The 20,971-nt window shown below is 35.6% G+C and overlaps 1 protein-coding gene across 2 annotated transcripts in view; it reads left to right on the top strand.

Annotated features, from left to right (window-relative positions):
- PTPRK (protein tyrosine phosphatase receptor type K) overlaps window positions 1–20,971 on the top strand; it is a 556,609-nt gene that overhangs the window by 309,199 nt on the left and 226,439 nt on the right. The gene's annotated exons all lie outside the window — the stretch shown is intronic.

The raw sequence follows: 20,971 nt of genomic DNA, 5'->3' as shown, positions 1-20,971 counted from the left end.
ACATAAACTGTTTACCGCTGAGATGTTCGCATCCTTTTAAAAGCTAGCAAAGGGGCGCCTGGGTGGCGCAGTCGGTTAAGCGTCCGACTTCAGCCAGGTCACGATCTCGCGGTCCGTGAGTTCGAGCCCCGCGTCGGGCTCTGGGCTGATGGCTCAGAGCCTGGAGCCTGTTTCAGATTCTGTGTCTCCCTCTCTCTCTGCCCCTCCCCTGTTCATGCTCTGTCTCTCTCTGTCCCAAAAATAAATAAACGTTGAAAAAAAAAAGAGCTAGCAAAAACACATTCTGGTTATGAGTAAAATGTCATCAGGGACTGACTTACTAATAATACAAACTAAGAAATACACAGAAAACAGAAAACATTCACAAAATGTTAGGTAGTAGTCAAATATTTAGTAAATCGGTCAAAACCAATTTGTTTAACAAAGTTTATCATATTACTGAAGAAAGCACTTTTCTTTCATCTGGGTGAATATAAATCATGTCATTTCCTTTTCTAAGGAACATTTAGTCTAGAAAGAATTAAAAACAATCATCAAGCCAACACAAATAAGAACAGGTAAACATTTATATTTTGTTAGCCCTCGGCATGGATTGATTTTACTTCATAGTTATCAGTTTTTATAAAATAGAAAAAGTTGTACCATTTAGGTGTTAAAAGTGAGGGCTGGGGAATGAGAATTGAACAGAGACTAAATAATTGTGGCAAAATGCAGGCAGCTTTTCTTGACTTGTAAATCTACAACAGCTTCTCTTTATACAGCTTTGTCTTAGCTCCCATGTTTGTTTTTGGAAAAATCGTGGCTTACAGATGTGTTCTCATCTCTTACCGGGTAAAGGACAAGGCTACTTCCAAATTTAGGATATACTTTGGAAGTTAACTTTGTTTTGCTCTCATTTTCTGCTTTCTGAGCCTTAAACTAAGAAAATATTTTGTTGTCTTTCTGTAGCACCGCACAATTTGCAATCAGATTTAGTGGTTATGGCACAGAATCTGTCATTGTGTTAAAACAAACAACTGAATAGTTACCTGTTCCCTTGTTAGGAAGAAACTTTACCCACATGGTTATTTACATCTTCCTAATTTCCATTGGCATTTTCTTTCATCTTCAAATACATATGGAGGAAACCATTGCTACTCTCATGTTACCTGTTACCCCTCCAACAGCTTCCCTTCACATTAAGGGGGGGAAAGAAATCACAGCTCTTTCCTGGGACAAAAGGCCTTAAATGAAATAACCCCTGGGCATCAATCAAAATTCATTTCCTATCACTCACCTCCTTCCTCAATCCACCACAGACATATTGACTCCTCCAAACTTACTCCTACCTCAAGGCCTTTGTTTTGTTGTTCCCTCCACCTGCACTTCTTTTCTCAAATACATGCATGCTTTCATATTCTTATTTTATATTATTTCATATCCTCATTTCATATTCATTCTGATTTCTTTTCAGTTTTTTTTTTTTTTGGAATACCTGAAGGCCAAATGATAGTTATTTTCTAGAACAAGAGAATGATTAATTTCTTCTCCAAAATTATTTAACTGTACAGTTTCAAAACGTCTTTTATTAGCATGTGCAGAACAAATATTTGCACAAGACAATAGCCTCAAATAGGTTTGCGGCGTTGAGGTACGGTAAACAGAAATGTGTGTATTAATTGGCTATTTCCTTTATTTGTCTGAATTTTATTACATATCCTCTGGGTGCTCAGTACTTTGTTTACCTTCACTGCCATCACTTCCACTGAGTCACCTGCTTTTATAAAAGGCCTCCTCAGTGCTCTCCCCACATCAGCACCTGCCTCTTCCAAGTCAGTATTCCCATGGCAGTCAGACTGCTCAGACTACACAAAGTCAGTCAGACTGTGCTCCCCAGGTTCTGATGGGTTTTTGTTCATGAAGAAGGAAAAAAATGGGTTTAAGTGAGAGATTTATTTTAAAAGGCAGTTTTCACATATATTATTGCATCTCATCATAGTGTCCAAGCCCACCTTCACCTGGTTCTGCCCTCTTCAGTCCTTCATGAGACTCTCCTTGCTCACCAACATTGGCTTGGTTTCATTTGCTTTAATACAGCATGCTGTCTTCCACCTTAGGGCCTCAGCTTTTTCTGCCTGTAGCATTTATTTATGAGTCTTCAAAATATAAATGTGTTCCTAACATCTGCCTCCATCACTAGACTGACAAAGTCAAGGACTATCCTCTTTGCTCATTCATTACTGTGTCTCTATAGACAGCACCTTGGCCAATACCCAGCAGATATAATCAAATAATTGTTGCCAAAGAAACACAAAGAACGTGGGTTGTAGAACGCCTTATGAAAGGCATGGATTTAATCTGTAGAGCAGAGGAGGACAGCCTCATTACTGCCGTTGGTGGGCAGGGAATGTACTGGGGAGATGAAGTTTCATCATACCACTGATGGAGGGCAGGCTCTTGATAGCTGAAGGTAAGGAAAAGGAATCTCAAGCAGAAGGTGTGGGGAAATACATGCTCTTGTGAACAGTATTAAATATTGACTATGGCATAGTGTTTTCCAGGGGAAAAATCTGAGATGAACCAAAAGTGCACTTTGAGCCCTAATTGTGGAGGAATTTGAGTCCAGACTAAGAAATAGAAATATGTTTTGTAATCTGATTTGATTTGGGGACTTTGGGGAGTTTTGAAGTAGGTTACACATGTTCATAATTGTTTCAGAAAACCAGGATGGGGGATGATTTGGAGAATGGTGACTTTGCATGGAGTTTAGGGGGGCTCTAATATTCATAAAAGCTTGAGATGGTGAGGTGTCCTCAAGGGAGTATTTGTTGGAAAGAACAAGTCAAGGCTGAGGGATGATGACAGGGGAAGGAGCAGTGAGCTTGGCATACAAGGTGAAGTATATGGTACTATATACAGAAATCAGAAGACTTGTAGGAAAGCTTATTGAATAGCAAGGATCATAATTTCAGTTGTAAGCTTTTGCTTGTGTTACTAAGAGAGACAGTTTTAAAATCTATAGGCATGCGGGGAAAAGTTTTGAGTAATTATAGGATGTTGAATAAGGATTCATCACAAGACAAATTAAACAATAAGTACTCAGTGCATAGAAACACTTTTGTATTTCGTAACCTCCTATTTCATAGACTTTAGCCAATATTATTGTAATTTTTCATGTTGTTAAACTTAGGATAAAAGCAGATGTATTCAATTAAATGGAAAATTTAGAAAGAGAACCCTGTTTAAAGATGTCTTTTTTTTTTCTTTCTTCCTGACATTATCCACATATAAAAACACATGGAAAACATATCATGTGTGAATATTCTTTTCCCTGCTTGTTCAGTGTGGGTTTCTGATTGGATTTGAGGCTAAGTGAAATGCTTTTTTCCTGTTGCATGTAAAAACTATACTTCATAGAAATAAGGCAAGCTCTCTAAAGACTTCACTTTCTCTGCTCTTCAGTATTTGATTGCCCCTGATTATAATGCTCCTAGACACACCTTTTTCTTACATCAGTTTTTTACAACGTTGGAAGGAGGGGGATTTTCTAAGACTTTTGTCCAGCAGCATTTCTCAATCCTGAAAGAATACCATTCATTGCAGCAGGTGGCTTAAAAATATTTACTTAAGGGTAGATAAGAGTTCTCATCTGCCGTAATTTTCCTATCTTAAAACCCCCACCAGGTTTGACATTTCTCTGTATTGTGCGGGATTGTTTGAAAGTAGTTACCATGACCAGACTGGTGGATGCATGGTAATGATGAAAAGCAGGGTGTTTGAGATTCAACGTAGATGGCAGAAATGCAAGATGTCAGAGAAGCCATATATTAAAGAGAATTTGAATTGGAAACCGAATCCCAATCTGCCACTGGGAACATTTTGATCATTTTGATTTATTAAACATTTATAACAGCATTCAGATGGAGCGGAATTAAAACCCTTTAGTTTGGGATAGTTTATTGTATGCCAACCACTATGTAATGGGTATCATTTTTGAATGTTCTCTTAGCAGTTGGTGAAGAAGGGGGGAAAAGGGTGTAAGTGAGAGATTTATTTTAAAAGGCAGTTTTCACGAGTATTATTGTATCTAACTTTGAATCTTTCTCTTTTGTTTGTATTGTGTTTAGGATAAACACGTTTTGCAGTTTTGACATACTAAGTACCTTAAAGTTCTTGTTTTTACTTCAGACATATTTGAAACTGATTAATAAATTTTAGGCTGAAATATTGCCTTTGGTATACACGTTGTAACTACCTTTTCTTTTCAGTGGGTATACCCTTTGTATGCAGAGGCATCTATGTCTGTTACTATCTGAGTCTGTATTTCTGAGTTTTATGGATAAATATTAACAAATATTAATCAAACTAAAATTGTAATGCAAGGCTGAAGCCTAACTTACAAAACAAAACATTTCCCTCCAACTACTAGAATTCTGTAACTCGGGTCTTTTAAAAATCGTCTTTCGGCATCAGCAAGCATGAGTAGTGTTTTCTGAACAGTGGCTCCGTAATGAAGAGAAATCAATTACTATTAGAGAAGCACTGTAGGTTAAAGGTGTTACAAGTTCACACTTGGTTTTGCAGGCGGCAGAGGGTACTTAGTTGTGAATCAGGAATGATACAAAAGATGGATGAGACAGAGTTCAAGGAGCAGTAATGTAAAGGTCCAGGACTATCGTTTCCTGCTGTCTCTGCAGTAATGATGGATGGTTTGGTGGCGAGTAATAATACCAGATGATGAAAGATGTGCACCTAGCGTCTTGAGGTACTGCATACTGGCTACCTGTTGGAGTTCTGGGGCATAATGATTCCTGATTTGCAACCAAACGGGTTTGCCACATTTAGCAACTGAGATTTTTGGCAGCTGCGAAGGAAGCAAGTGGCGTATCAAACACTCCTGCACATTGTAAATTTAATTACCTCATATTTATGCATAGTAGTTGTTGGCGGGATCTTGTAAGCTATGCTAATATGGTAGGTAATTTGTTACCTCCAGAAATCACTTTCCATGTGTCTTCTGATCATGATCATGAAACATGATAAATGATCCAGCCCATGAGGTATAAATGAAAATGAAATGGGTAATTGGATTCAATGTCTAAATTGTGGCTGGAATAGTCACAACAATTATAATTGAATTTATCTCATAAAAATGTGTCTGGTAATATTTTAGTGACCTTTCACCATCCTGAGCCTAAGGTGTTAAATGAAATTACTCTTAAGATGATTGTAAAATGTTTATAACAATTATTTTTTTTTAAAAAAAATATCCAACACTGTAAATTTTCTCTTTACTTGCTTAAGTTTGTAAAGTATCTTGTTTATCCACAATGGGTTTAGGCAATTGATACTGATGATCTTCTTTTGATACTGAAAACATAACATTGCGTTGCTACCCATGCCTTTATTGAATATAATGGAAGTTGTTTTTATGAATATCTTTTATTATTAGCAGCACATGTCTTCCTGCTGGGTTATGGAAGTGTATCCTGTTGCTGAATGTGTATGTTTTCTTTGATTCTTATAAGGGAATGTATCTGAAATACCAAAATAAAATAGTTTGTTTTAAATATCATCAGTTTTACCCTTTCCCTCTTGCTTCTCTTCAATTCACTTTGAATAACAAAAATTATTTTATTATAAACATAAGAGTACTCTTAATTTATTCATTGATTTGATTAACATTTTTCTGCAGTTATGATAGGTTAATCCTTATATTTGTTGCTAATAACAATGAATGAGACACATAATCATTGGGATCTTATAATTTTCATATATAGCTATGGGAATATCTAGTCTTGAGGTTATAACATTCTATAATGTCTTCTTCGTACGTGATGCTAATTCCTTCCTCTCCTCCACTTCCTTTCCATGAGAGAGCTAAGAAAACTTCTGTTTTCTTAGAAGAAAAACTTCTTCCTTCGATTTCCAACTAAAAAGGAACTCTTCCACATTAGTTAATAGCAAGATGGAAACTGAAAAGTTATCTGAAGGGGTGGGGGTGGGGTGGTTCAGTTGGTAAAGCGGCTGACTCTTGATCTCAGCTCAGATCTCCATCTCAGCATTGTTGAGTTCTAGCCCCACATTACACTCCACACTAAGTTATCTGGAAATACGGCTTTTCTTTTAAATGAAATATGTCAATAAGCAAGTCATGTCCCTAGAGACCTGGTTTTCCACTCAAATTTATGCTTAAATTTTTTGCACTTTCCATGTACATTAGTGATGAAGGTAGCTGAGCACCAACTCATAAGCTAATTTTGGTAACTGATGATTAAATAAAACAATATAAATGTTCAGTATAAGTTGTAGTAAAAAAGCACCCATTATAATACATTTGCAGCATGCTAGGTGCTATTATTGAAGGTTTACATACATTATTTCTCTAGTTTCATGGCAACTCTTAATATCCCCATTTTACCCCCAGGAAGCCTGAGGCTGGGAGGTAGAGTTGCTCAGACCATGTGACTCTAAGGGGCTGGCCTCACATCTTAACCCAAGCCTGACTCTAGAGCTCACAACTCTTTTCTTTCACCACACCAAGGTAACATTATGCAGTACATAAACTAACTGCATCTACATAGTGGTATTTAGAAAAATACTACTTGAAGCAAGATTTAGATAAATATCAATAAGAAACAGATTTGTGAGGTTTCACAATGTTGCAGTCATTCCAACTACTTTGTAACTGTGATCATTCAGTTGTCATTTTAGAAACAATGCATTTACTTGCTTTGGCTGCTGTTTTTAACTCCATCTTGTCCTGACAAAAGTAATGTTATAGCTACAACCTACCATTTTATTTTTATTTATTTATTTATTTAACCTACCATTTTATAGCAATGGTTTTCAATAGAGGAGCAGAAGATGCATATAACCCTCTTTAAATCAAATGCAGGGTCTTTACAAATCTGTGATTCCCTCACATTACTTTCCCAGATTCTGATGTACTAACAGCAACATGCACATGCAAGCAAACCTATGTGCTCTCTCAACCTAGATTCCAGCAAGCCTGGTGAGGTTTAGTTAGAATCTAGGCAGAAGCCAGTACATGTGTGGTTTTGAAAAGTAAAGAAACTATTGTGATATTCCTCCCACATTTTTCTTCTCCTCTTTCCTGAGCATTTTTAGATTTTATACCAAGAATTATGAATTGCTTCTGTAGCTCTACAAAAGCTTTGGGAATATGTTACATGCCTTTAATAATATCATATGGTTGTTTTGATTTCAAAGCGTCTCTGTAGAAGAAAAATACCAATCAGAATTCAATAGCCTACCCTCTCTCTGGTGTCACCGTGTTTGGTAGTCAAAAAACGTCCATCAGCACTTACTGTTAATTTCACATGAATGTTAGCAACTTCAGACCATCTCCCGGACCATGCTTGCCAAGCTGGGCTTTTCTGTGGTCCAGCCATGGAAATGAAAATCTCAGACTCCCTAGCTTATTTTTATTTTTTTCTCTTTCTTTACAGATTACCTCCATTATCTTATTATTTTCAGCTTTGTTGTAATAAGATTAGAAAAGTCTTTTTTTCCTTTTTTTTTTTTAATTTTAGAGAGAGAGTGTGTGGTGTGTGAGCAGGGGAGAGGGACAGATGGAGGTGGGGGAACAGAGAGAGAGAGAGAGAGAGAGAGAGAGAGAGAGAGAGAGAGAGAGAAACACCCAAGCAGGCTCCATGCTCAGCATAGGAACTTGATTTAGGGCTCAATCCTATGACCGGGAGATCATGACCGCAGCTGAAATCAAGAGTCAGACGCACAACTGACTGAGCCACCCAGGCGCCCCTAGAAAACTTAATGTATGCTATGGAGGAAGTTTTCTCCTCCACTTACTCTATTTTTACATTCAAGGTAGGGATGGGCTTGGACTCTCTATGTTGAAAATCAAATCATGGGTCAAGTTCCCTTCTTATTCAAACAACTCACTTGCAGAGTAGCTCCATTTCTGTGTTTGCTACACGAGTTAAAATCTAGACAGATGTTTATTAGATGAACTCACAGAGTTTTTCTGTGAATTAACAGTGGCAGTGCAATCAAAATTTAAATAATGTCAGGACATTAATGGTGACCTAAAACTGGCATGATTCCCGAATAATGTTAAATAAAAGGAAATTATAATAGATGCTATGGGAAATGTATGAACTGTGCAAAAATAGCATTCATATATAAATGAATTCAAATAAATATTTCTCAAGAACTTATTGTTACAAAGCAGAAAGTAAGTTTACTTGATGCCCTTATATGATGGATGACCTCATAATATACAAAGGTGACTAGAACTCAACTATTCTATCCAAGATGAATTTGACCCATCTTAAAGGCAGGAAGATTTTAATGCCTAAACTTCTTCTTTTTTAAATTTTTTTTAATGTTTATTTATTTTTGAGACAGAGAGAGACAGAGCATGAACAGGGGAGGGGCAGAGAGAGAGGGAGACACAGAATCTGAAACAGGCTCCAGGCTCTGAGCTGTCAGCACAGAGCCCGACGCGGGGCTCGAACTCACAGACCTTGAGATCATGACCTGAGCCGAAGTCGGCTGCTTAACCGACCGAGCCACCCAGGCGCCCCCCTAAACTTCTGCAGATAAGATATTCTTGTTTCTTTTAAAGGAAGATATTCTAAAATTTTAGAAGTCAAAGAGCTGATGCAAGAAAGTGTAGAAAGAAAAACATACAAAGTAGTCTTTTTCAGTGATTTAGGAATTTTCAAGAGAAATTTTTACTAAATTATATTTTTGCCATAAATGCAGACTTAAAAAATTTAAATCTCACTCAGGATGAGATTCACACTGTATTAATGGTCCTTGACTTGTGTGTGGAAGTGTGTTTCTGGATAGGAGATTTGGTCCAATGAGATGCACAGTTACCTTTCTCCTTATCCATATTTTAATTTCTTATTTAAGTACAGTGTAGACATACAGAAAATTGTACATTAAAAAACATGGTTTGATAAATGCATAGCTTGATGAATTTTCACACACTAAATATACCCACAATCCACATAAAAAGGTAGAATATTACCATCACCAAAGAAGCCCACCTCAGTCCCTTGCAGTCTCCACCCAAGGTGACAACTGTCCCTGACTTCTAACAGTAATGGTTAATTTAGGCCAGAGGAATTCTGTACTTTACTGATTTCCATCTCCAACATGAAGTTTATGAAACCCATTCTCAATTTGACGTCAGTGTTGTAAAATATTATATCTTGTTACAGTGTCACAATTTATTCATTTTATTGATATGAGGCATGTAATTTGTTTTCTCTTTGAGCTCTTTATAATAGTGGTATGTGAATATTCTAGTACATGGCTTTGGTGGAACAGATGTACTCATTTGGCAGAGGGGGAGCCTATACCAGGAAGTAGAATTTCCACATAATAAGATTTGCTAATGTTCAGCTTTACTAGGGAGTAGTAAACAGGTTTGTTGTGTCACTATATAGTGCAACTTGAAGCATGAAAGTTCTAATTGCCCCATATCCTCACCAGCACTAGGTATTATCCTACCTTCCGTTTTTAATTATCTTATGTTCATTCTTTCATTTGTTTATAAATGCATTTATTCAACCATCATTAATTGATTGCTTAATATGCCAAGCAGTAAAGACACAAACTCAAAGACAAATAAAATTCTTACCTTCTAGGTGCTCAGCAATGAAAGAGAGAGAGAGAGAAATATATAGATAAATCTCTTTCAGGAAAAGTTGCTGGCCCCATGGCTTAGATAATGCAGGCTTGACCATTTTCCTTTTCCTCACCAAGTAATTGTCATTTGAGTTTAGAAAGAGAATATAAATGTACAGTCCGTGAAGTATTTAAGATGATGTTTATTTATGTATTAAAATAAACTAACTTCTGAAGCAATATTAAAACTACCCAGTCCCAAGTTAGTGCTTTTACATTTAAAACACATCATTATGCCTTATAAAGTATATGGCTTTGGAACAAGAAATGGTGCCCTTCAGGTACAATAGGGAGATCTCTCAGTTACCAACTTTTACAAGTGTGTCATTTTATAAAAATTTATGCCAAAGAAACATGATACATTTTTCTCCTCTTTATAATACTTAAAATAGTAGATTTCCTTACCTAATTCTTATTTGTCTTTAGTCCACTGATGAAAAGTACCGTTTACAAGATTCTTGAGTGCCCATGAAAATATTTGCGTATTTCATGCATTATTTTTTTCCCCTAGCAAATTTTCAGTTGATCTGGCTAATGTTGCAAAAGGATGGCAGTTTTTAAGTTCACAGAAAGAATCTATGAACAGGAACAGTCTAGGTCAGTAGCCATTCCATGTCCTTATTTTTAAAAGGCATGATATTTAGCCAGAGTAGAAGAGGGAGGTTTCTTGTCATTTAGTAGCAGTAGCTGGGAAAGAAGTGCCCAACCCTTTAGCTGTATAATCGCATTACTTATGGTCTTGACATACTTTATTTTACTCTTCTGGAAACTTTCTCTTTCTGTGTGCTGATGGTTCACAACTTGGGCTGCCTTCCAATAGTTTATGTTTTATATACTATAATTTGATATTCTGGATGTCTAGATACCCCCCACTATAGTGTGGAATATAGGAGTGGTCGAAGGGAATGAAAATAAAATGTCTCTTTCTGATTGAGCTGTCACACCAGTATAAAATGTCCTTTGGCTGGTAACCATTTACATGGTTAAATATCTTTAAAATGTCAGTATCTTGTTATTTTATCAGATAGGTCTATAATTATTCTTGTCTATCTATTTCCATTTGATTATAAAACTGGGTGTGGTGATTTTATTTTTGATGGTACTTTAACTGATGGAGACAGGCATTTTGTTCCCTGAAGAAAGGCTAATAGAACCGTATGATTAAAATAGGTATTTAGAAGTCCTTGTAATTATAGTGACCAGATTGATGGCTCTATTTTTATGGCATTGCCTTTTTTTCATCATTATGCCTGTACATTCTCAAGTTACCCATAGAAACCTGCTTTTCTTAGTTCAGAGACTTAAGTACAGATGTACAGAAATCTGTCCTTTAATCCCCTGTTCAGATTGCTTGACTCTGACCTCGTTACCATCAGGGAAAGTTGATCTGGAGACACTGACTGCATCTGCGAACTCATTTCATATTAAAAGTTCTCTATCTCCTGACTTAATCAATGACATCTAACTCAATAGACACATAATTGTTTTTGTTTTGTTTTGTTTTATCTCAAAATTGAGGAAATGTTCTAGAATTGCTAACTTATGTCATTTTTCTTTTGGGATAAATCTATATTGGAAATCTTTACATTACAAAGTTGAGTTGCATCTGTTTAAGCTAATGACACAGTTTCTTTGCTATGAAGATCCTTAAAAGTCTCTGAAGATTTATGCTTTTTGAACTGAAAAGAATCCCAAAATTATGACTGTTCTGCAGGTAGTAGTACATATACACAGCCTATTCTCTAGAGGAATTATTTATATGAGTGAAATCTTATTCAGTTGTTTTTATTGTGTCACCACATATTATTTTTTCATTAAAAAAACAAGTAAATATATCATTTGTGTATTAGGGGGATATGTCTAGCTAAATGATAGCCATTCTGCACACTCCAGAGTCATGTAGAAATGTCAGGTAAATAATAGTTCTTCTGATTAATTGGGGGTAAATAAAGTCTTGGATTTTACATGCCTGGGAACCAGGGTCATTGAGTGGAGGGAGTGAATAGTACCTCCTAATTTCATTACTGGACTGTCATTGCACTAAAAGGCCATCTGTTGCTGGCTACATATACATAAAAGCTCCATGCATCATTTTGAATTGACTTGGAATAATTACAAAGTACATATTCATAGTGAACATGTGCTTATTATGTGTTATAATGAATCAATGCAACAGAATATTTAGACCCAGGGATCAAGTTGGCAAACTCAGATTGTGTTTGGTTACAATTAAATGTTGGAAGATTTTTCTAGTTGCATAGTGTTAAAATACCTTAAAATCTGGAATTTAGACTCAGGAGATTTTTCAATGTTTTTTTATATTCCAGCTGTGGAAGAGTCAGGATATTTTTAAATAATACTTTTTTTCTTGGTTATGTTGTACAGATTACAAATACACATACATATACATGTATACATGTATATATGTGTGTGTGTTGATAAAGAGAAGTATCATAATCTCATTATAGTAATTATGAAGTGGGTTTTTTTTTCTTTTAATTGCTATCTCTTGGTTTACTGGAGTCAGCCATTGTATCTTAATACATATTAATATAAAATGAATATAAATGGCGTTACTCCAAATCCTTTGGCCTATCACCTAGAATGGGATAATCATCTGTATAACATAGGCATATTTACCATGTTATTGTCATTTACAAATGTAGTTTCTCCTCCTTTCTCCTAAAAATAGGTATGTATGTATATATGTATGTATGTATGTATGTATGTATGTATGTGTATTATTCTGCCTTGTAAAGGTGACTGATGGGATGGTAATATGATTACCTATTTACGACCCTAGACTGGAGGGAACCAAAGAGAGTTGAGGGCTTTTCCAGTTTTACTACTTACCTGATTGTTATTCTTAGAGTCAACTGGATGTTCTTCTGTCTAAATGCATGAACAGTTTTAGCTCTGACAAAGCTGAAATGAGGGATTAAATGGCCATAAGAGAAATCTTCTATATGAGCTTCTGACTCAATCAAAGGGATCCATAATTTTCATCATAACATATGTGGTTTCCTGCCATATGGATTGTGGTACTGAAGGAGGCTTGTGTAAATTTGTTCAATTATGGCAATAATTCATCATTCTGAACCAATTGATTGCATAGATATTAATGAGGCAGAATCTGGTTTTGGGACAAAATTAGATAAAAATTCATAGGTATCTCGCAGTTAGATTATGTGGGCTAAAAAGCAAATAAACTTCACTTTTCAAAATCCCTTCACCTTTTCATATCCCCTAAATATGAGCTTTACCTTATTTTTACTTTCTGCTGGCAGATCTAAAATAGTGTGCTGCTTCTGTGCCTTTTTATTTCAAGCAGGTAATAAAGTTATTGCAGCAATGTTTTCAAATCAAGATGAATAAAATGCCATGGTAATGCATAGGAGATAAAATTCAGTATGCAAAATTTGTAGTTTCGTTGCTGAAATGATTCTTCTTATTTCAGCACTTTAGGTAGCAGGAAAGAGCCATGTCAGTGAGATTAAATACTGTAATTCTACAGATCTTGCAGCTAAAAAAAATGAATACATATCACACAGGGATTGAAAGACAAAATTGCTGTTTAATATGATGAGTGGCGTATTTAGTATTAGAATTTTTCCTACCCTAGATTAAATTTTGTTCAAGAAACTCAGGTTGTCGGTGTATTCTGATATTAGTGCAATTGTATATTTTGATAACATTTCTAAATATATCAGGTCTTGATCTTAGGGTCATGAGTTTAAGCCCTGTGTTGGGCTCCATGCTGAGCAATGGAGCCTACTTTAAAAAAAAAAAAAAAAGACTGAGAATTATATGTTTGTGTCTGTGCCTTTTTACTTTTTTTTTTTTTTTTACAAGCTGGATAAATCATTTCATGCCATTTGGTTACTAAGCAATTGCTTAGAAAATGTTCTTTTGTTCCAGTCAACTAACTCCTTTAATTAAATAGTAACATTTTGTAGGTGCTGTGTATCAATGTCAAAGCAATCCACTACCTATGTGGTTCAAAGCTCAAGGTGGTAAATCTTACATTTTGAGGACTTAATTTCATCTCCTGAAAACAAATTACACAACTTAATAAACAAATAACAAAGTTTTACTGTTGCCATCTCCAAATGATGGCTCTCATGCTGAAGTTGTCGTCTACATTTTGTTGTATGGAATAGATAGGAATTTTTCTTACAGTTGCATAGGCAACTTTGTTTTTCAAGGTGTTATTGAACCAGCCATTCATTCTATAATTACTGAACTTAGACATTGATAGATACTGAGAATATAATGATGGGGAAGTTTTATGAGCACATTACACATTTTATTGGAAAACAGAGCTAAAAGAAAACGTAAAACCACTCGTGGTCTCAGAGTTCCCCAGTCACTGCTAGTAGCTTTTTGATGTATGTCCTTCTGGTGGTGATGGTTGGTGGTTTTCATTTTTTCTCCCCTAGGAGCACACTTTTTACTTTTTAAAATGAAAGCTCTAATAGACTTAAACATTTAAGTGTCCCCCGACATTTGTTATATAATCTTAACACCTTGAGTTCTTGATGTTTGTGTGAAATTCTGTTGAACTGATCGACCATAAATTGTGTCTCTGTTTTCCTCTTGTTGAATATTTTGATTGTTTCCTTTTTTGCTCTTCTAAACAAAGATTTAAATTATCCCCTTACACTAAATTACCAGAAGTGAAATTACTTTACTCTTTAAACACATTTTTATTTCTTGATATTATATTGGTAGATTATTTTCCAAAAACATGATCAGTTCACTTGCCTATAAGCAAGCTGTATACTCAAATGCCATTTAACTATGCGTCATTAACCGTGGTCAAGCCTGTGTGAATCCATGATCACCTATTCAGCGTTTGCAACCTCTTCTTCAAAATTCTGCTCCACTGCTCTTTTGAGAAATGGAAATGTAAGCGATGTAATTTTAGGTAAGTGTAAGCCATGGAGTGCTGAAGTGAAGTGATTTTTAACATTGTTGTAGTGTTTCTCCAGAAGAGGCTATTGGTGTTTTGGACTGGAGAGTTCTTCATTATGTGAGGCTACCCTGTGCATTTCTTGATCTTAACTCACTTTCAGCCCACTCAAAGCCATTAGCACTCTTCAGTCATTTGAACGACTACCCATAGGGAAGAGACACTGGGAGGAGAGGAAGAAACTCTTGTTTAGCTCTACAGAATTATTAGTGACAAAAAATGCATAGTATAAACAAACATATATCACTAAAGCAGAGCTTTGCTATTCAGTTGAAAATTTTCTCAATTTATTTAAAGTATTTCTACATACTTAACAGAAATCGTGTATATTTATTTCATGGTTCTCAGAAGTTTTTCGTAAGTGTGGGCAGTGGCCATCGTACACGCTTTCGGTAGTCTACCATAACTACATGCTAACACTCGTCTAATTTTCACGGAGATGATAAGGGATGGCACTAGCTCCTTTGGACTGACGCTTGGTCTAGGTGCTGGCATAGGAGCCTCAGGCTTAACAATATCCCAACTTTGTGATGTTTTAGTATTAACTTTATTTGACCAGGTCACGTTTCGGAGCCACCTGAATGATAGGATTTGAAAAAAAATGTCTCTCAATTCGATTGTTGAATTTTAAAAAAAAGGATTTCAATATATCAAATTTTAAAGTTATTTTGCTTAAAAATCCGTTAATGCACAAATTGTAAACATAATTGAAATAGTAATTTATCTGAGAGATAATTTATAGAATTTGCTAATTGCATCATTGATAAGAGCAAAAAATTTGAGATAGTAGCCGGAAGAGTGAATGGAGAGGTATTTGGCTGCTTAAGGAATTTATTACGACTGGAAATCAGAAGTGTCAAAGAAGTCACAGAGTGAAAATTATAGCAGAACTATCGCTCTTTTCGTAAATATATCTGCATGACAGTTCATAAAGTGTGAATGCAGGAGAAACCTTGTTACATAAATCTGAAAATTTTCAAATGTGTACTTCATGTCAACATCTAAGGAAAAATTAACCAAATTATGTTATCTGTGTGATATTGAATGCCCAAAGAAAATGCTTCTAATTTTCTATACCTTTATTTTTATTTCTTATGGGAAGAAAGGCATCTTATTCATCAGTGCTACTCTTTCAGATTTCTTGAAGCCCTCAAGTACCATTAAATTATATTGTTATCTTTGGGGGGGGGGCATAATTTAAACTCATTTGAAATTATTATAGGGTAGCTGATAAATGCTTGAATTATTTGTTGCATTGATATCATTCTTCCTGCTCTCACACTTCCTGTTCACAGTCTCTACTGTCTGTCCCCCTTTACGTCAGCATTTGATAGGTGATGAGGAAGAAAAGTTAAACAACATGAAGCATGAACCAGTGAATTTTCTTTTTTAACTGGAACTGGATCAGAATTTTGAAGAGGGGAATGATAAAGAAATAGAATAGCATTGCTTTTGAAGTGATCCATTCACTTAAGAAAATAAATGATAGTAAATAAAATATCTCCCAGGCTAACAGTTGAATATTGATTTTTACAGGAATTTAGATATGGTAAGGGAACATTGACTCCTATAGCCACTTGAAGTAATAATGTTCATCTTTATTTTTTATTTCCTTAAAAATATAAATAGCAAAAAAAGGCACTATAGATAAATTATTTGTTTATTTATATTTTCCACTGCTCTGAACCTAACTATAAAACTTTCCTAGAAGTATTTTCTGCTCACAGGCTCCTTAACAAATGGAGAAAAGGTAGAGCTAAGATATTTCCCAGGAAGAAGGATGAGATTGTAGTACACATCTGTGGTAGGGTGAAAAATGCTCCTAAAGGTAGCAGGTCCTAATCCTTGGAACCCATGACTATTTCCTTATCTGGAAAATGGCCTTTGAGGATATGACTAAGTTAGGGGTCTTGATGTAGGGAGATCTTGGATTATCCTTGTGGATCCTAAATGCAGTCACAAGTGTCCTTAATTTAAGTAGGAGGTAGAGGAAGATTTGACAACAGGGAGAAGAGGAGAAGGCACTGTAACAGGTGAGAGATTGGAGTGATGTGGCCACAAGCCAAGGAATGAATACCAACAGCCAGCAAATGTTGGAAAAGGAAAGGAACCGATTCTTTCCTAGTCACTTGGAGGAAGTATGGCCTGGTGCCACCTTGACTTCGACCCAGGTATACTGATTTTGAGTATCTGGACTCCAGAACCATGAGAGAATACATTTCTGTTGTTTTAAGCCATGAAGGTAGTGGTAATTTGTTAGAGCAGCCATAGAGGACAAGTGTAGTGCCATTGCCTGCTTTTAAGTGACAGGACTAATCTTGAGATACTTTTTAATCAAGGCTTCTTTGGCAATAAATAAAACAGTTTGGAAGATGTTAGGATTGAGAGATAATTTGATTTGCTTATTTGGATGGATGACTATCGAAGTGTCATTTGCCTTGATGTTTACTTCGCTGACTTTTTTTCTGGCTTTGTGGCTTCTATTTCTGATTCTGCATTTTATTATTTAACCGAATGTTAGTAAGTGACACATGTGTTTGTAAAATAGCATTGTAATAGGAATAATTGGATGAGGATATAGTTTCATAATGACTTATCTTGATTTTGAGACAGTTTTTGAAATTATCTGAAATAAATAAAGCAATTTGAATGTACAATTACGATTGTATAATAGGTTTAGATCTAGAATAATGAATGTAAGTCATTAATTGGAAGGTAATTGTTACATTGGCAAAGTTTATCCTGTATTTTGGGGATTGCATGCTTCAGTTGATACCTAGTGTACAATTGGGATTTATTCGCACCACACCTCTGGGTCTGATAGTGTATTAAGTTATGAAGAATATTAATATTGCTGCAGAACAATTACTTGTTCATTTGCTAGCTGATTAAAATTCATGCATAATTTATTGAAATGAATAGAGATTTTATAAATAAGCCTTCCTGTTCTCAAGGGCCTAACAACAAAATACATATGCTAATATGAGGCTACTTTTTACTTCCAACATAAAAAATTTAATATGTAGTGGTATATTAGCCTCATTAATGCTAGATTTCAGTTCTAGTCGTGCTGTTAATCAATGTATATGCTTCTAAGCCTCTCTGAGCATTGTCACAGTTCCCAAACTGAGCAACTGCTTTGAGACTGGACTGAACCTTTTTGCTTGACCATAGCAAGTGAAATGTAAAACTGATCAGAGTGATTTATTACCCTTCTTCAGGCTAAGCACCTGATTATATCAAACTCATTTCTTCATGTACACAAAACACTAGTTATGAATATTAATTTTTGGTTTTAAATTTATATGCTCTGGCAAAACGAAGAAAAATAGCAGCAAATATGGGGCTTGTTGACAGGTTTAGAAACGTAAAGTCTTTAAAAACCCTTATAATAATAATCCCTAGTTTACCAATGAAGATATTGTAATGTCAAGAAGTTCAACAACATATTCACACTGACCCAGCTATTCATGTGTACATTTTGTGAAACTAGAATGTCCAGATGTCAAATTTCATTTTCTTTATTATTATTATTTTAATTTTTTAAGTAACTTCTTTTTTTAAGTTTATTTATTTATTTGAGACAGAGAGAGAGTGAGAGTAAGTGGGGGGAGTGGGGACAGAGAGAGAGAAAATCCCAAGCAGGCTCTGCACTGTCAGTGTGGAGCCTGTTGTGGGACTTGAACTCACAAACCGTGAGATCATGACCTGAGCTGAAGTCAAGAGTCAGATGTGCAACCGACTGAGCCACCCAAGTGCCCCGAAGTTTCATTTTCTTTTACATGTCATTTGGTTAAAGATAGAAATGATAGAAGAAATATCATGCTTTATTTTTTCACTTGTTTCTAATAACATGTTTTAGCTTTTTCTCTCTTCTTCTCTCCCTTCTGCTCTCTTTCTTTGTTTGCTTCTTATTTTCCACAGCAGTGATGTGCAGGGTTTTGCAGGGTGAGATTTATCATTCAGTATACACTTATTAGTTCAGGTTTCAGAATATTTATAAATTGAGAGATTAACCAAGGTTTGTTATTCATAATTCATTTGACAAATCACTCCATCATGTTAATATGAGACCTCTTCAGGTTGTTTTTCAGCTGTGATGTGAGTGAAGCATTGAGGGTTTGGGTTAGACCCCCAGTAAGCTGTGAATTTAGCTGCATTTACTACTTAACTTAAATTAGTCAGTATACGAGCCATCTGGAGTGAAAATAAACCTTGCACATGTGAGGCAACTCAGTTTGTTCGCAAAAATACAGACTGCTTCTTAAAATGTGTGCAACATTTAGATAGTCTGCGAAGATATTTGCATTTCTTCTATTATGCTCATTTCTCTATTCAGTTTCATTTCAGTTTAAGGTTTAGAAAATATGTCAACTTTATCTTTCTGTCTACTAAGACTTCTGTAAACTCAAAATGTAAAAGTCATTTAGTTGGTAAAAGTTTATGATATGAAATGTCTAGCTCTTTCTTTAGCAGATAAATGAAAATCCTGAACTATTTTGGTTTTATTTAAACTTTTTATTTTATGAGTGACTTCTCGAGGGAAGTCGGTTGTGAACATTGGAAGAGTTCGCCCTCTACCCAATTTTGACTCTATATTGTGGGAGCAATTTTTAAACCATGAAGAACAGATGGTGTTAAGAACTACTTTCTCCTGGAAATAGAAATAATTCTACATGTGAAGTTTATGTACCACATACATTATCTTATTTAATTTCGTTTTATTTTCACTCGAAACATGAGCATAGTGAAACACGGCTCATGCGTTTCTACTAGTTTGAAAGCCATTGCCATAAAGAGCTATGGTACTGATGGGACTAACTTCATATGCTTCAAGTGATATGGGACAGAAAAAAAGGAAGTTGGTGTTACTCTGTAGACATCTCCACCCCATGTTATTATTATTTTTTTTGCTTTTAAATTTTGTCTGAGTATAGCTGACACACAATAGGACCTTAGTTTCAGGTGTATGATGTAGTGATTCAACAGGCCTATACTATGTCTTCTGCTATGCTCACCACAAGTGTAGCTACCCTCTCTTACCACACAACATTATCACACTATGTATCTGTTTGTTTTCTACATCACACTCATTTTAAAATAATGAATTCATTGACTTATTGTTACTGTGCCTCCCTTGCCATATTATCTGAAAAAGCAGTGTATAGAACAGCCTAATAATTACTAGTCATTCAGTAAACATTTGTCATACGAATTTTGGAAGAAAATTACTGACAGTGACTTTAGTTTGCATAGAGATCTAGGCCAGCTAGTCCTATTCCTCATGTTAGGGGTGTTTGTAACTCAGGGGTTCATAAAGTGAAAACTATACTTTTATACTGTTAAGGCTTAAAAGCAGATCTTGGGCTACAGCTGAAAACCCTTGCTTCATTTAAACCTACATCAGAAGGTAAAAACTGAGGTTTGGTTTTTTGTTTTGTTTTGCATTATGTATTATTCCAGGTATGTGTTGCCATTATAATAGAAAATCTACTTTGAAATTGTCTTTTAAGTCCCTACTATCTACATCTTCTCCAGTCCACCCCTCCTGAGGGAGAAGAGGAACCATTGTGTGTTGACAGTTAAGCGTTTTCCTTCAGGGCAACTGGCTGGCTTCAGGTTGTGACTCTTGGCCCCACATTGGATATAGAGATTACTTAAAAATAAAATTTAAAAAAAAGTTTTCCTTCATATAATTTACTTTAACTCTTAAAACACACACACACATGCACTTTTAAAACAATATTTGGGCAGTTGTTACCACTTTGCTAAGATTAACACTTTCCTTTAAAGTCTTTTGGCTTCCCTGAGAAGTGGTATTCAAGAGATTCAAAGAAGTCCCACCTGATCACAATGTACTAATTAGAACATCTTCATGACATAGGAGTCCCTGTGGAGAGACCACATGGACAAAGTTAGAGCTGTGGAGTCCTTCATAAAGTCCAGTATCAAATATCAGCTACATCATTGTTAAAGGAACGGGGGGAGCCCAAATTCATCTTGGATCATTTCTATAAGTTCAAACATTTCGGTAATGTTTCCCAAAGGTTCTTTGAAGCAAATATCTTAGCTGTCCAAAAAATTAAATTGTAGTGTACCTTTGACATTTGAGTTTAATGCATGATGCATTGCTTTATCACATGCTACTCCCAAAGGCTAGCGATATGTAGTGACTTGTGATTTGGCCTCGGCGTAAATTTCAATTTCTTACCTTCTGTGGTGGGTGTGTAGAAACAAGTCAGCACTTGGCATCAGCTTCTACTTTCAGCTTTGCTGTTCCTTCCTCTTTATCCCATCTGCAGGAACTCAGCTTTGGTTGAAAAGCAAAGCAAAACC

The sequence above is a fragment of the Prionailurus viverrinus genome, chromosome B2, assembly GCF_022837055.1.
Source record: "Prionailurus viverrinus isolate Anna chromosome B2, UM_Priviv_1.0, whole genome shotgun sequence".
NCBI lineage: Eukaryota > Metazoa > Chordata > Mammalia > Carnivora > Felidae > Prionailurus > Prionailurus viverrinus.
This window is presented reverse-complemented; position numbering and strand designations above follow the sequence as displayed.